Source organism: Hyla sarda, unplaced genomic scaffold, assembly GCF_029499605.1.
Source record: "Hyla sarda isolate aHylSar1 unplaced genomic scaffold, aHylSar1.hap1 scaffold_223, whole genome shotgun sequence".
NCBI classification, from domain to species: Eukaryota; Metazoa; Chordata; class Amphibia; order Anura; family Hylidae; genus Hyla; species Hyla sarda.
Window position 1 is genome coordinate 364,102 of NW_026608906.1, and position 15,580 is coordinate 379,681.

General features: G+C 46.0%; 7 non-coding genes across 7 annotated transcripts; all 7 read right to left on the reverse strand.

Moving 5' to 3' along the window:
• Positions 1 to 521: 521 nt before the first annotated feature.
• Positions 522 to 712, reverse strand: LOC130320992 (U2 spliceosomal RNA). Its single transcript, XR_008866798.1, has one exon. It is a non-coding gene; the product is annotated as a U2 spliceosomal RNA (small nuclear RNA).
• Positions 713 to 2,809: 2,097 nt separating this feature from the next.
• On the reverse strand, positions 2,810 to 3,000 carry LOC130320993 (U2 spliceosomal RNA). The gene has a single exon (XR_008866799.1). It is a non-coding gene; the product is annotated as a U2 spliceosomal RNA (small nuclear RNA).
• Positions 3,001 to 5,099: 2,099 nt separating this feature from the next.
• LOC130320994 (U2 spliceosomal RNA) lies at positions 5,100 to 5,290 on the reverse strand. Its single transcript, XR_008866800.1, has one exon. It is a non-coding gene; the product is annotated as a U2 spliceosomal RNA (small nuclear RNA).
• A 2,099-nt stretch (positions 5,291 to 7,389) lies between these two features.
• LOC130320995 (U2 spliceosomal RNA) lies at positions 7,390 to 7,580 on the reverse strand. Its single transcript, XR_008866801.1, has one exon. It is a non-coding gene; the product is annotated as a U2 spliceosomal RNA (small nuclear RNA).
• Positions 7,581 to 9,678: 2,098 nt separating this feature from the next.
• Positions 9,679 to 9,869, reverse strand: LOC130320996 (U2 spliceosomal RNA). Its single transcript, XR_008866802.1, has one exon. It is a non-coding gene; the product is annotated as a U2 spliceosomal RNA (small nuclear RNA).
• Positions 9,870 to 11,970: 2,101 nt separating this feature from the next.
• Positions 11,971 to 12,161, reverse strand: LOC130320997 (U2 spliceosomal RNA). The gene has a single exon (XR_008866803.1). It is a non-coding gene; the product is annotated as a U2 spliceosomal RNA (small nuclear RNA).
• Positions 12,162 to 14,250: 2,089 nt separating this feature from the next.
• LOC130320998 (U2 spliceosomal RNA) lies at positions 14,251 to 14,441 on the reverse strand. Its single transcript, XR_008866804.1, has one exon. It is a non-coding gene; the product is annotated as a U2 spliceosomal RNA (small nuclear RNA).
• Positions 14,442 to 15,580: the final 1,139 nt, after the last annotated feature.

Genomic DNA, 15,580 nt, shown 5'->3' on the forward strand with positions numbered 1-15,580 from the left:
AATGTACAGCAATGACACACCTGTGTGAACAGCCAGGAGACCCCCCCCCCCCCCCCCCATGTTATGTTACATAGTTACATAGTTAGTACGGTCGAAAAAAGACATATGTCCATCAAGTTCAACCAGGGAATTAAGGGGTAGGGGTGTGGCGCGATATTGGGGAAGGGATGAGATTTTATATTTCTTCATAAGCATTAATCTTATTTTGTCAATTAGGAACATTCAGCACCCACCCGCTATCAAGGCAGCTGCCTATCATGTCATGCCCTACCTGCACAGGTGTGCTGGCTACTCAAATGATCCAATTAAGGAGGCCATTTAGTCAGCAGCAGCAGAAGTCCTGTGCCTGGACGCTCCAACAGGGGCCAGACACAAGCAGAAGCAGAAGCAGCAGAAGCAGCAGCAGCACCACCTTTTGTTTTTTGGCTGCAGCAGCAGCAAGGCCCACAGGGCTGGCTAGCTGGCTAGCCAGCAAGCAGGTAGCAATGAAAGTAGGAATCTTTCTTTTTAACCCTGTAAGGGGGTGGTGCACTGTACCCGAAGATACTGCCATATCGGGTCAATGCATAGGGCGACGGAAGCAAGCTTCGAAATCGGCCCCCGTTCTCAAAAATCCATTTAATATATGGTCCCCAGATAGGGGACGTATCAGATATTAAACTGATAAGAACAGATACTACACTTGATCTTAGCCAAAAGGCCGAGAAGCGATAACCGTGAAAGGGGCGGGCCCAACAAGGTCCCCTTCATGGGCACTATCACTGCTTGCTGTCAGGGAGGCTGCCAGACAATTTTCCATGCACACTCTGGGCTGGGGGGCAGTCAACCACCAGTACACACAGCAGAACCTAAACCCATACTTTTATTGCTAAGCAGCAAGACAGGGGCCCATTGCACTCCCACGGGGCCTTTTTAAATGCAATCCATAACCCGGATTTGCCAGGAACCCTTCTTACTCCTCCTACTTGCATGTGACACTGGGCTTAGGATCTGCATAGGAAACACACACACAAGCACACACCTACCTTTGTTGCCTGCAGATGCCTCCTTGGCTGTCCCCAAACGGTATCAAACCAACACCCACGGGAAGCTGTAAGCATAGAGGACATGCCTGCACCCCATTGGACTTACCTGTGTGGGTTAAATCCGGGTTATTTGACAACCTATGGCGGTGATGGTTCTGCTCAGGCAGAGCAGTGCTGATGCTCCTCATAAAGCTGTCGCTGCTGTGAAGGTTCTAGGTGACATCACAAATCCCTATGGTTACATACACAACAAAGCTGGGTTGTTGTTGTTTACACTCTGCAAGGCCTGTGGAAGTGAGTGACATCATAGCACTGTAGTTCTGAGGGTTCAAGATGGATGCAACAATCTCCTGTTGCTTCTATGAAGGCCGTAATAGACGACATCACCAAACAGCTCCATAGTCACATACACAGCAAAGGAGAGATGTTGTTTACACCTAGTGATGTCAGTGGTATTGAGTGACATCACAGCACAGTGCTAAGGCTCCTGGGCCTGGACACAGCAGCGGCTGCAATATCTCAACGGAGAATACGTTTATATCTATGTGTGTGTGTGCGCATATATATATATATATATATATATATATATATATATATATATATATATATATATTTCTCCGCCGAAATCACTTTTAAACCCATTTCCACCTTTTTTTCCCTTCTCTTCCTCTTACTTTTTTTTCACGTTTTTTTACGTTTTTCTCCTTTTCGCCTCTTTTCTGGGCGTATTATTCTTCTTTTTCTTCTTTTTTTTCGTCTAATGCATACCCCATCAGTGCAGCAATGCTTATTCAATACCGCCAGCAGATGGAGACACTGGGGGATAATTTTCTAAGGATTTATACTGATTTTTCCTGTCTGAATTTGTCGCACAGAAAGTTGCAGGCCAAATATGTGTGACATTTCTGCGACTTTAGCTTCTAGAGCATTTTTACAACATTATACATAGGTGCTGAATACATAAAAAGCGACTGTTCAGCGACAGACAAGTCGCATCGGCTGAAAGTAGGCCAGAATGTCAGTCCATGTTGGAGCAGGTTTAGATACAGTCTAAAGCATAGATCTCAAAGTCTGTGCACAGAATTTAGCAAGGGCCTCGCACCTTCTGATGCATCAGGTAGGTGCACAATAGCATAGCCTAACCCTCTGTACTTTGGTCTATATTGATGCGGGACATAGACAGCCAGCTGATGACCAATCCATTAGTGCAATGGATGGCTGGAAGCATTTGTCTTTGCCTTTGCAATACCACAGAAGCAATGCATGGTCAATGTACAGCAATGACACACCTGTGTGAACAGCCAGGAGACCCCCCCCCCCCATGTTATGTTACATAGTTACATAGTTAGTACGGTCGAAAAAAGACATATGTCCATCAAGTTCAACCAGGGAATTAAGGGGTAGGAGTGTGGCGCGATATTGGGGAAGGGATGAGATTTTATATTTCTTCATAAGCATTAATCTTATTTTGTCAATTAGGAACATTCAGCACCCACCCGCTATCAAGGCAGCTGCCTATCATGTCATGCCCTACCTGCACAGGTGTGCTGGCTACTCAAATGATCCAATTAAGGAGGCCATTTAGTCAGCAGCAGCAGAAGTCCTGTGCCTGGACGCTCCAACAGGGGCCAGACACAAGCAGAAGCAGAAGCAGCAGAAGCAGCAGCAGCACCACCTTTTGTTTTTTGGCTGCAGCAGCAGCAAGGCCCACAGGGCTGGCTAGCTGGCTAGCCAGCAAGCAGGTAGCAATGAAAGTAGGAATCTTTCTTTTTAACCCTGTAAGGGGGTGGTGCACTGTACCCGAAGATACTGCCATATCGGGTCAATGCATAGGGCGACGGAAGCAAGCTTCGAAATCGGCCCCCGTTCTCAAAAATCCATTTAATATATGGTCCCCAGATAGGGGACGTATCAGATATTAAACTGATAAGAACAGATACTACACTTGATCTTAGCCAAAAGGCCGAGAAGCGATAACCGTGAAAGGGGCGGGCCCAACAAGGTCCCCTTCATGGGCACTATCACTGCTTGCTGTCAGGGAGGCTGCCAGACAATTTTCCATGCACACTCTGGGCTGGGGGGCAGTCAACCACCAGTACACACAGCAGAACCTAAACCCATACCATTATTGCTAAGCAGCAAGACAGGGGCCCATTGCACTCCCACGGGGCCTTTTTAAATGCAATCTATAACCCGGATTTGCCAGGAACCCTTCTTACTCCTCCTACTTGCATGTGACACTGGGCTTAGGATCTGCATAGGAAACACACACACAAGCACACACCTACCTTTGTTGCCTGCAGATGCCTCCTTGGCTGTCCCCAAACGGTATCAAACCAACACCCACGGGAAGCTGTAAGCATAGAGGACATGCCTGCACCCCATTGGACTTACCTGTGTGGGTTAAATCCGGGTTATTTGACAACCTATGGCGGTGATGGTTCTGCTCAGGCAGAGCAGTGCTGATGCTCCTCATAAAGCTGTCGCTGCTGTGAAGGTTCTAGGTGACATCACAAATCCCTATGGTTACATACACAACAAAGCTGGGTTGTTGTTGTTTACACTCTGCAAGGCCTGTGGAAGTGAGTGACATCATAGCACTGTAGTTCTGAGGGTTCAAGATGGATGCAACAATCTCCTGTTGCTTCTATGAAGGCCGTAATAGACGACATCACCAAACAGCTCCATAGTCACATACACAGCAAAGGAGAGATGTTGTTTACACCTAGTGATGTCAGTGGTATTGAGTGACATCACAGCACAGTGCTAAGGCTCCTGGGCCTGGACACAGCAGCGGCTGCAATATCTCAACGGAGAATACGTTTATATCTATGTGTGTGTGTGCGCATATATATATATATATATATATATATATATATATATATATATATATATATATATATATTCTCCGCCGAAATCACTTTTAAACCCATTTCCACCTTTTTTTCCCTTCTCTTCCTCTTACTTTTTTTTCAAGTTTTTTTACGTTTTTCTCCTTTTCGCCTCTTTTCTGGGCGTATTATTCTTCTTTTTCTTCTTTTTTTTCGTCTAATGCATACCCCATCAGTGCAGCAATGCTTATTCAATACCGCCAGCAGATGGAGACACTGGGGGATAATTTTCTAAGGATTTATACTGATTTTTCCTGTCTGAATTTGTCGCACAGAAAGTTGCAGGCCAAATATGTGTGACATTTCTGCGACTTTAGCTTCTAGAGCATTTTTACAACATTATACATAGGTGCTGAATACATAAAAAGCGACTGTTCAGCGACAGACAAGTCGCATCGGCTGAAAGTAGGCCAGAATGTCAGTCCATGTTGGAGCAGGTTTAGATACAGTCTAAAGCATAGATCTCAAAGTCTGTGCACAGAATTTAGCAAGGGCCTCGCACCTTCTGATGCATCAGGTAGGTGCACAATAGCATAGCCTAACCCTCTGTACTTTGGTCTATATTGATGCGGGACATAGACAGCCAGCTGATGACCAATCCATTAGTGCAATGGATGGCTGGAAGCATTTGTCTTTGCCTTTGCAATACCACAGAAGCAATGCATGGTCAATGTACAGCAATGACACACCTGTGTGAACAGCCAGGAGACCCCCCCCCCCATGTTATGTTACATAGTTACATAGTTAGTACGGTCGAAAAAAGACATATGTCCATCAAGTTCAACCAGGGAATTAAGGGGTAGGGGTGTGGCGCGATATTGGGGAAGGGATGAGATTTTATATTTCTTCATAAGCATTAATCTTATTTTGTCAATTAGGAACATTCAGCACCCACCCGCTATCAAGGCAGCTGCCTATCATGTCATGCCCTACCTGCACAGGTGTGCTGGCTACTCAAATGATCCAATTAAGGAGGCCATTTAGTCAGCAGCAGCAGAAGTCCTGTGCCTGGACGCTCCAACAGGGGCCAGACACAAGCAGAAGCAGAAGCAGCAGAAGCAGCAGCAGCACCACCTTTTGTTTTTTGGCTGCAGCAGCAGCAAGGCCCACAGGGCTGGCTAGCTGGCTAGCCAGCAAGCAGGTAGCAATGAAAGTAGGAATCTTTCTTTTTAACCCTGTAAGGGGGTGGTGCACTGTACCCGAAGATACTGCCATATCGGGTCAATGCATAGGGCGACGGAAGCAAGCTTCGAAATCGGCCCCCGTTCTCAAAAATCCATTTAATATATGGTCCCCAGATAGGGGACGTATCAGATATTAAACTGATAAGAACAGATACTACACTTGATCTTAGCCAAAAGGCCGAGAAGCGATAACCGTGAAAGGGGCGGGCCCAACAAGGTCCCCTTCATGGGCACTATCACTGCTTGCTGTCAGGGAGGCTGCCAGACAATTTTCCATGCACACTCTGGGCTGGGGGGCAGTCAACCACCAGTACACACAGCAGAACCTAAACCCATACCATTATTGCTAAGCAGCAAGACAGGGGCCCATTGCACTCCCACGGGGCCTTTTTAAATGCAATCCATAACCCGGATTTGCCAGGAACCCTTCTTACTCCTCCTACTTGCATGTGACACTGGGCTTAGGATCTGCATAGGAAACACACACACAAGCACACACCTACCTTTGTTGCCTGCAGATGCCTCCTTGGCTGTCCCCAAACGGTATCAAACCAACACCCACGGGAAGCTGTAAGCATAGAGGACATGCCTGCACCCCATTGGACTTACCTGTGTGGGTTAAATCCGGGTTATTTGACAACCTATGGCGGTGATGGTTCTGCTCAGGCAGAGCAGTGCTGATGCTCCTCATAAAGCTGTCGCTGCTGTGAAGGTTCTAGGTGACATCACAAATCCCTATGGTTACATACACAACAAAGCTGGGTTGTTGTTGTTTACACTCTGCAAGGCCTGTGGAAGTGAGTGACATCATAGCACTGTAGTTCTGAGGGTTCAAGATGGATGCAACAATCTCCTGTTGCTTCTATGAAGGCCGTAATAGACGACATCACCAAACAGCTCCATAGTCACATACACAGCAAAGGAGAGATGTTGTTTACACCTAGTGATGTCAGTGGTATTGAGTGACATCACAGCACAGTGCTAAGGCTCCTGGGCCTGGACACAGCAGCGGCTGCAATATCTCAACGGAGAATACGTTTATATCTATGTGTGTGTGTGCGCATATATATATATATATATATATATATATATATATATATATATATATATTTCTCCGCCGAAATCACTTTTAAACCCATTTCCACCTTTTTTTCCCTTCTCTTCCTCTTACTTTTTTTTCAAGTTTTTTTACGTTTTTCTCCTTTTCGCCTCTTTTCTGGGCGTATTATTCTTCTTTTTCTTCTTTTTTTTCGTCTAATGCATACCCCATCAGTGCAGCAATGCTTATTCAATACCGCCAGCAGATGGAGACACTGGGGGATAATTTTCTAAGGATTTATACTGATTTTTCCTGTCTGAATTTGTCGCACAGAAAGTTGCAGGCCAAATATGTGTGACATTTCTGCGACTTTAGCTTCTAGAGCATTTTTACAACATTATACATAGGTGCTGAATACATAAAAAGCGACTGTTCAGCGACAGACAAGTCGCATCGGCTGAAAGTAGGCCAGAATGTCAGTCCATGTTGGAGCAGGTTTAGATACAGTCTAAAGCATAGATCTCAAAGTCTGTGCACAGAATTTAGCAAGGGCCTCGCACCTTCTGATGCATCAGGTAGGTGCACAATAGCATAGCCTAACCCTCTGTACTTTGGTCTATATTGATGCGGGACATAGACAGCCAGCTGATGACCAATCCATTAGTGCAATGGATGGCTGGAAGCATTTGTCTTTGCCTTTGCAATACCACAGAAGCAATGCATGGTCAATGTACAGCAATGACACACCTGTGTGAACAGCCAGGAGACCCCCCCCCCCCCCATGTTATGTTACATAGTTACATAGTTAGTACGGTCGAAAAAAGACATATGTCCATCAAGTTCAACCAGGGAATTAAGGGGTAGGGGTGTGGCGCGATATTGGGGAAGGGATGAGATTTTATATTTCTTCATAAGCATTAATCTTATTTTGTCAATTAGGAACATTCAGCACCCACCCGCTATCAAGGCAGCTGCCTATCATGTCATGCCCTACCTGCACAGGTGTGCTGGCTACTCAAATGATCCAATTAAGGAGGCCATTTAGTCAGCAGCAGCAGAAGTCCTGTGCCTGGACGCTCCAACAGGGGCCAGACACAAGCAGAAGCAGAAGCAGAAGCAGCAGAAGCAGCAGCAGCACCACCTTTTGTTTTTTGGCTGCAGCAGCAGCAAGGCCCACAGGGCTGGCTAGCTGGCTAGCCAGCAAGCAGGTAGCAATGAAAGTAGGAATCTTTCTTTTTAACCCTGTAAGGGGGTGGTGCACTGTACCCGAAGATACTGCCATATCGGGTCAATGCATAGGGCGACGGAAGCAAGCTTCGAAATCGGCCCCCGTTCTCAAAAATCCATTTAATATATGGTCCCCAGATAGGGGACGTATCAGATATTAAACTGATAAGAACAGATACTACACTTGATCTTAGCCAAAAGGCCGAGAAGCGATAACCGTGAAAGGGGCGGGCCCAACAAGGTCCCCTTCATGGGCACTATCACTGCTTGCTGTCAGGGAGGCTGCCAGACAATTTTCCATGCACACTCTGGGCTGGGGGGCAGTCAACCACCAGTACACACAGCAGAACCTAAACCCATACCATTATTGCTAAGCAGCAAGACAGGGGCCCATTGCACTCCCACGGGGCCTTTTTAAATGCAATCCATAACCCGGATTTGCCAGGAACCCTTCTTACTCCTCCTACTTGCATGTGACACTGGGCTTAGGATCTGCATAGGAAACACACACACAAGCACACACCTACCTTTGTTGCCTGCAGATGCCTCCTTGGCTGTCCCCAAACGGTATCAAACCAACACCCACGGGAAGCTGTAAGCATAGAGGACATGCCTGCACCCCATTGGACTTACCTGTGTGGGTTAAATCCGGGTTATTTGACAACCTATGGCGGTGATGGTTCTGCTCAGGCAGAGCAGTGCTGATGCTCCTCATAAAGCTGTCGCTGCTGTGAAGGTTCTAGGTGACATCACAAATCCCTATGGTTACATACACAACAAAGCTGGGTTGTTGTTGTTTACACTCTGCAAGGCCTGTGGAAGTGAGTGACATCATAGCACTGTAGTTCTGAGGGTTCAAGATGGATGCAACAATCTCCTGTTGCTTCTATGAAGGCCGTAATAGACGACATCACCAAACAGCTCCATAGTCACATACACAGCAAAGGAGAGATGTTGTTTACACCTAGTGATGTCAGTGGTATTGAGTGACATCACAGCACAGTGCTAAGGCTCCTGGGCCTGGACACAGCAGCGGCTGCAATATCTCAACGGAGAATACGTTTATATCTATGTGTGTGTGTGCGCATATATATATATATATATATATATATATATATATATATATATATATATATATATTTCTCCGCCGAAATCACTTTTAAACCCATTTCCACCTTTTTTTCCCTTCTCTTCCTCTTACTTTTTTTTCACGTTTTTTTACGTTTTTCTCCTTTTCGCCTCTTTTCTGGGCGTATTATTCTTCTTTTTCTTCTTTTTTTTCGTCTAATGCATACCCCATCAGTGCAGCAATGCTTATTCAATACCGCCAGCAGATGGAGACACTGGGGGATAATTTTCTAAGGATTTATACTGATTTTTCCTGTCTGAATTTGTCGCACAGAAAGTTGCAGGCCAAATATGTGTGACATTTCTGCGACTTTAGCTTCTAGAGCATTTTTACAACATTATACATAGGTGCTGAATACATAAAAAGCGACTGTTCAGCGACAGACAAGTCGCATCGGCTGAAAGTAGGCCAGAATGTCAGTCCATGTTGGAGCAGGTTTAGATACAGTCTAAAGCATAGATCTCAAAGTCTGTGCACAGAATTTAGCAAGGGCCTCGCACCTTCTGATGCATCAGGTAGGTGCACAATAGCATAGCCTAACCCTCTGTACTTTGGTCTATATTGATGCGGGACATAGACAGCCAGCTGATGACCAATCCATTAGTGCAATGGATGGCTGGAAGCATTTGTCTTTGCCTTTGCAATACCACAGAAGCAATGCATGGTCAATGTACAGCAATGACACACCTGTGTGAACAGCCAGGAGACCCCCCCCCCCCCATGTTATGTTACATAGTTACATAGTTAGTACGGTCGAAAAAAGACATATGTCCATCAAGTTCAACCAGGGAATTAAGGGGTAGGAGTGTGGCGCGATATTGGGGAAGGGATGAGATTTTATATTTCTTCATAAGCATTAATCTTATTTTGTCAATTAGGAACATTCAGCACCCACCCGCTATCAAGGCAGCTGCCTATCATGTCATGCCCTACCTGCACAGGTGTGCTGGCTACTCAAATGATCCAATTAAGGAGGCCATTTAGTCAGCAGCAGCAGAAGTCCTGTGCCTGGACGCTCCAACAGGGGCCAGACACAAGCAGAAGCAGAAGCAGCAGAAGCAGCAGCAGCACCACCTTTTGTTTTTTGGCTGCAGCAGCAGCAAGGCCCACAGGGCTGGCTAGCTGGCTAGCCAGCAAGCAGGTAGCAATGAAAGTAGGAATCTTTCTTTTTAACCCTGTAAGGGGGTGGTGCACTGTACCCGAAGATACTGCCATATCGGGTCAATGCATAGGGCGACGGAAGCAAGCTTCGAAATCGGCCCCCGTTCTCAAAAATCCATTTAATATATGGTCCCCAGATAGGGGACGTATCAGATATTAAACTGATAAGAACAGATACTACACTTGATCTTAGCCAAAAGGCCGAGAAGCGATAACCGTGAAAGGGGCGGGCCCAACAAGGTCCCCTTCATGGGCACTATCACTGCTTGCTGTCAGGGAGGCTGCCAGACAATTTTCCATGCACACTCTGGGCTGGGGGGCAGTCAACCACCAGTACACACAGCAGAACCTAAACCCATACCATTATTGCTAAGCAGCAAGACAGGGGCCCATTGCACTCCCACGGGGCCTTTTTAAATGCAATCCATAACCCGGATTTGCCAGGAACCCTTCTTACTCCTCCTACTTGCATGTGACACTGGGCTTAGGATCTGCATAGGAAACACACACACAAGCACACACCTACCTTTGTTGCCTGCAGATGCCTCCTTGGCTGTCCCCAAACGGTATCAAACCAACACCCACGGGAAGCTGTAAGCATAGAGGACATGCCTGCACCCCATTGGACTTACCTGTGTGGGTTAAATCCGGGTTATTTGACAACCTATGGCGGTGATGGTTCTGCTCAGGCAGAGCAGTGCTGATGCTCCTCATAAAGCTGTCGCTGCTGTGAAGGTTCTAGGTGACATCACAAATCCCTATGGTTACATACACAACAAAGCTGGGTTGTTGTTGTTTACACTCTGCAAGGCCTGTGGAAGTGAGTGACATCATAGCACTGTAGTTCTGAGGGTTCAAGATGGATGCAACAATCTCCTGTTGCTTCTATGAAGGCCGTAATAGACGACATCACCAAACAGCTCCATAGTCACATACACAGCAAAGGAGAGATGTTGTTTACACCTAGTGATGTCAGTGGTATTGAGTGACATCACAGCACAGTGCTAAGGCTCCTGGGCCTGGACACAGCAGCGGCTGCAATATCTCAACGGAGAATACGTTTATATCTATGTGTGTGTGTGCGCATATATATATATATATATATATATATATATATATATATATATATATATATATATATATTTCTCCGCCGAAATCACTTTTAAACCCATTTCCACCTTTTTTTCCCTTCTCTTCCTCTTACTTTTTTTTCACGTTTTTTTACGTTTTTCTCCTTTTCGCCTCTTTTCTGGGCGTATTATTCTTCTTTTTCTTCTTTTTTTTCGTCTAATGCATACCCCATCAGTGCAGCAATGCTTATTCAATACCGCCAGCAGATGGAGACACTGGGGGATAATTTTCTAAGGATTTATACTGATTTTTCCTGTCTGAATTTGTCGCACAGAAAGTTGCAGGCCAAATATGTGTGACATTTCTGCGACTTTAGCTTCTAGAGCATTTTTACAACATTATACATAGGTGCTGAATACATAAAAAGCGACTGTTCAGCGACAGACAAGTCGCATCGGCTGAAAGTAGGCCAGAATGTCAGTCCATGTTGGAGCAGGTTTAGATACAGTCTAAAGCATAGATCTCAAAGTCTGTGCACAGAATTTAGCAAGGGCCTCGCACCTTCTGATGCATCAGGTAGGTGCACAATAGCATAGCCTAACCCTCTGTACTTTGGTCTATATTGATGCGGGACATAGACAGCCAGCTGATGACCAATCCATTAGTGCAATGGATGGCTGGAAGCATTTGTCTTTGCCTTTGCAATACCACAGAAGCAATGCATGGTCAATGTACAGCAATGACACACCTGTGTGAACAGCCAGGAGACCCCCCCCCCCCATGTTATGTTACATAGTTACATAGTTAGTACGGTCGAAAAAAGACATATGTCCATCAAGTTCAACCAGGGAATTAAGGGGTAGGGGTGTGGCGCGATATTGGGGAAGGGATGAGATTTTATATTTCTTCATAAGCATTAATCTTATTTTGTCAATTAGGAACATTCAGCACCCACCCGCTATCAAGGCAGCTGCCTATCATGTCATGCCCTACCTGCACAGGTGTGCTGGCTACTCAAATGATCCAATTAAGGAGGCCATTTAGTCAGCAGCAGCAGAAGTCCTGTGCCTGGACGCTCCAACAGGGGCCAGACACAAGCAGAAGCAGAAGCAGCAGAAGCAGCAGCAGCACCACCTTTTGTTTTTTGGCTGCAGCAGCAGCAAGGCCCACAGGGCTGGCTAGCTGGCTAGCCAGCAAGCAGGTAGCAATGAAAGTAGGAATCTTTCTTTTTAACCCTGTAAGGGGGTGGTGCACTGTACCCGAAGATACTGCCATATCGGGTCAATGCATAGGGCGACGGAAGCAAGCTTCGAAATCGGCCCCCGTTCTCAAAAATCCATTTAATATATGGTCCCCAGATAGGGGACGTATCAGATATTAAACTGATAAGAACAGATACTACACTTGATCTTAGCCAAAAGGCCGAGAAGCGATAACCGTGAAAGGGGCGGGCCCAACAAGGTCCCCTTCATGGGCACTATCACTGCTTGCTGTCAGGGAGGCTGCCAGACAATTTTCCATGCACACTCTGGGCTGGGGGGCAGTCAACCACCAGTACACACAGCAGAACCTAAACCCATACCATTATTGCTAAGCAGCAAGACAGGGGCCCATTGCACTCCCACGGGGCCTTTTTAAATGCAATCCATAACCCGGATTTGCCAGGAACCCTTCTTACTCCTCCTACTTGCATGTGACACTGGGCTTAGGATCTGCATAGGAAACACACACACAAGCACACACCTACCTTTGTTGCCTGCAGATGCCTCCTTGGCTGTCCCCAAACGGTATCAAACCAACACCCACGGGAAGCTGTAAGCATAGAGGACATGCCTGCACCCCATTGGACTTACCTGTGTGGGTTAAATCCGGGTTATTTGACAACCTATGGCGGTGATGGTTCTGCTCAGGCAGAGCAGTGCTGATGCTCCTCATAAAGCTGTCGCTGCTGTGAAGGTTCTAGGTGACATCACAAATCCCTATGGTTACATACACAACAAAGCTGGGTTGTTGTTGTTTACACTCTGCAAGGCCTGTGGAAGTGAGTGACATCATAGCACTGTAGTTCTGAGGGTTCAAGATGGATGCAACAATCTCCTGTTGCTTCTATGAAGGCCGTAATAGACGACATCACCAAACAGCTCCATAGTCACATACACAGCAAAGGAGAGATGTTGTTTACACCTAGTGATGTCAGTGGTATTGAGTGACATCACAGCACAGTGCTAAGGCTCCTGGGCCTGGACACAGCAGCGGCTGCAATATCTCAACGGAGAATACGTTTATATCTATGTGTGTGTGTGCGCATATATATATATATATATATATATATATATATATATATATATTTCTCCGCCGAAATCACTTTTAAACCCATTTCCACCTTTTTTTCCCTTCTCTTCCTCTTACTTTTTTTTCAAGTTTTTTTACGTTTTTCTCCTTTTCGCCTCTTTTCTGGGCGTATTATTCTTCTTTTTCTTCTTTTTTTTCGTCTAATGCATACCCCATCAGTGCAGCAATGCTTATTCAATACCGCCAGCAGATGGAGACACTGGGGGATAATTTTCTAAGGATTTATACTGATTTTTCCTGTCTGAATTTGTCGCACAGAAAGTTGCAGGCCAAATATGTGTGACATTTCTGCGACTTTAGCTTCTAGAGCATTTTTACAACATTATACATAGGTGCTGAATACATAAAAAGCGACTGTTCAGCGACAGACAAGTCGCATCGGCTGAAAGTAGGCCAGAATGTCAGTCCATGTTGGAGCAGGTTTAGATACAGTCTAAAGCATAGATCTCAAAGTCTGTGCACAGAATTTAGCAAGGGCCTCGCACCTTCTGATGCATCAGGTAGGTGCACAATAGCATAGCCTAACCCTCTGTACTTTGGTCTATATTGATGCGGGACATAGACAGCCAGCTGATGACCAATCCATTAGTGCAATGGATGGCTGGAAGCATTTGTCTTTGCCTTTGCAATACCACAGAAGCAATGCATGGTCAATGTACAGCAATGACACACCTGTGTGAACAGCCAGGAGACCCCCCCCCCCCCCCCATGTTATGTTACATAGTTACATAGTTAGTACGGTCGAAAAAAGACATATGTCCATCAAGTTCAACCAGGGAATTAAGGGGTAGGGGTGTGGCGCGATATTGGGGAAGGGATGAGATTTTATATTTCTTCATAAGCATTAATCTTATTTTGTCAATTAGGAACATTCAGCACCCACCCGCTATCAAGGCAGCTGCCTATCATGTCATGCCCTACCTGCACAGGTGTGCTGGCTACTCAAATGATCCAATTAAGGAGGCCATTTAGTCAGCAGCAGCAGAAGTCCTGTGCCTGGACGCTCCAACAGGGGCCAGACACAAGCAGAAGCAGAAGCAGCAGAAGCAGCAGCAGCACCACCTTTTGTTTTTTGGCTGCAGCAGCAGCAAGGCCCACAGGGCTGGCTAGCTGGCTAGCCAGCAAGCAGGTAGCAATGAAAGTAGGAATCTTTCTTTTTAACCCTGTAAGGGGGTGGTGCACTGTACCCGAAGATACTGCCATATCGGGTCAATGCATAGGGCGACGGAAGCAAGCTTCGAAATCGGCCCCCGTTCTCAAAAATCCATTTAATATATGGTCCCCAGATAGGGGACGTATCAGATATTAAACTGATAAGAACAGATACTACACTTGATCTTAGCCAAAAGGCCGAGAAGCGATAACCGTGAAAGGGGCGGGCCCAACAAGGTCCCCTTCATGGGCACTATCACTGCTTGCTGTCAGGGAGGCTGCCAGACAATTTTCCATGCACACTCTGGGCTGGGGGGCAGTCAACCACCAGTACACACAGCAGAACCTAAACCCATACCATTATTGCTAAGCAGCAAGACAGGGGCCCATTGCACTCCCACGGGGCCTTTTTAAATGCAATCCATAACCCGGATTTGCCAGGAACCCTTCTTACTCCTCCTACTTGCATGTGACACTGGGCTTAGGATCTGCATAGGAAACACACACACAAGCACACACCTACCTTTGTTGCCTGCAGATGCCTCCTTGGCTGTCCCCAAACGGTATCAAACCAACACCCACGGGAAGCTGTAAGCATAGAGGACATGCCTGCACCCCATTGGACTTACCTGTGTGGGTTAAATCCGGGTTATTTGACAACCTATGGCGGTGATGGTTCTGCTCAGGCAGAGCAGTGCTGATGCTCCTCATAAAGCTGTCGCTGCTGTGAAGGTTCTAGGTGACATCACAAATCCCTATGGTTACATACACAACAAAGCTGGGTTGTTGTTGTTTACACTCTGCAAGGCCTGTGGAAGTGAGTGACATCATAGCACTGTAGTTCTGAGGGTTCAAGATGGATGCAACAATCTCCTGTTGCTTCTATGAAGGCCGTAATAGACGACATCACCAAACAGCTCCATAGTCACATACACAGCAAAGGAGAGATGTTGTTTACACCTAGTGATGTCAGTGGTATTGAGTGACATCACAGCACAGTGCTAAGGCTCCTGGGCCTGGACACAGCAGCGGCTGCAATATCTCAACGGAGAATACGTTTATATCTATGTGTGTGTGTGCGCATATATATATATATATATATATATATATATATATATATATATATATTTCTCCGCCGAAATCACTTTTAAACCCATTTCCACCTTTTTTTCCCTTCTCTTCCTCTTACTTTTTTTTCACGTTTTTTTACGTTTTTCTCCTTTTCGCCTCTTTTCTGGGCGTATTATTCTTCTTTTTCTTCTTTTTTTTCGTCTAATGCATACCCCATCAGTGCAGCAATGCTTATTCAATACCGCCAGCAGATGGAGACACTGGGGGATAATTTTCTA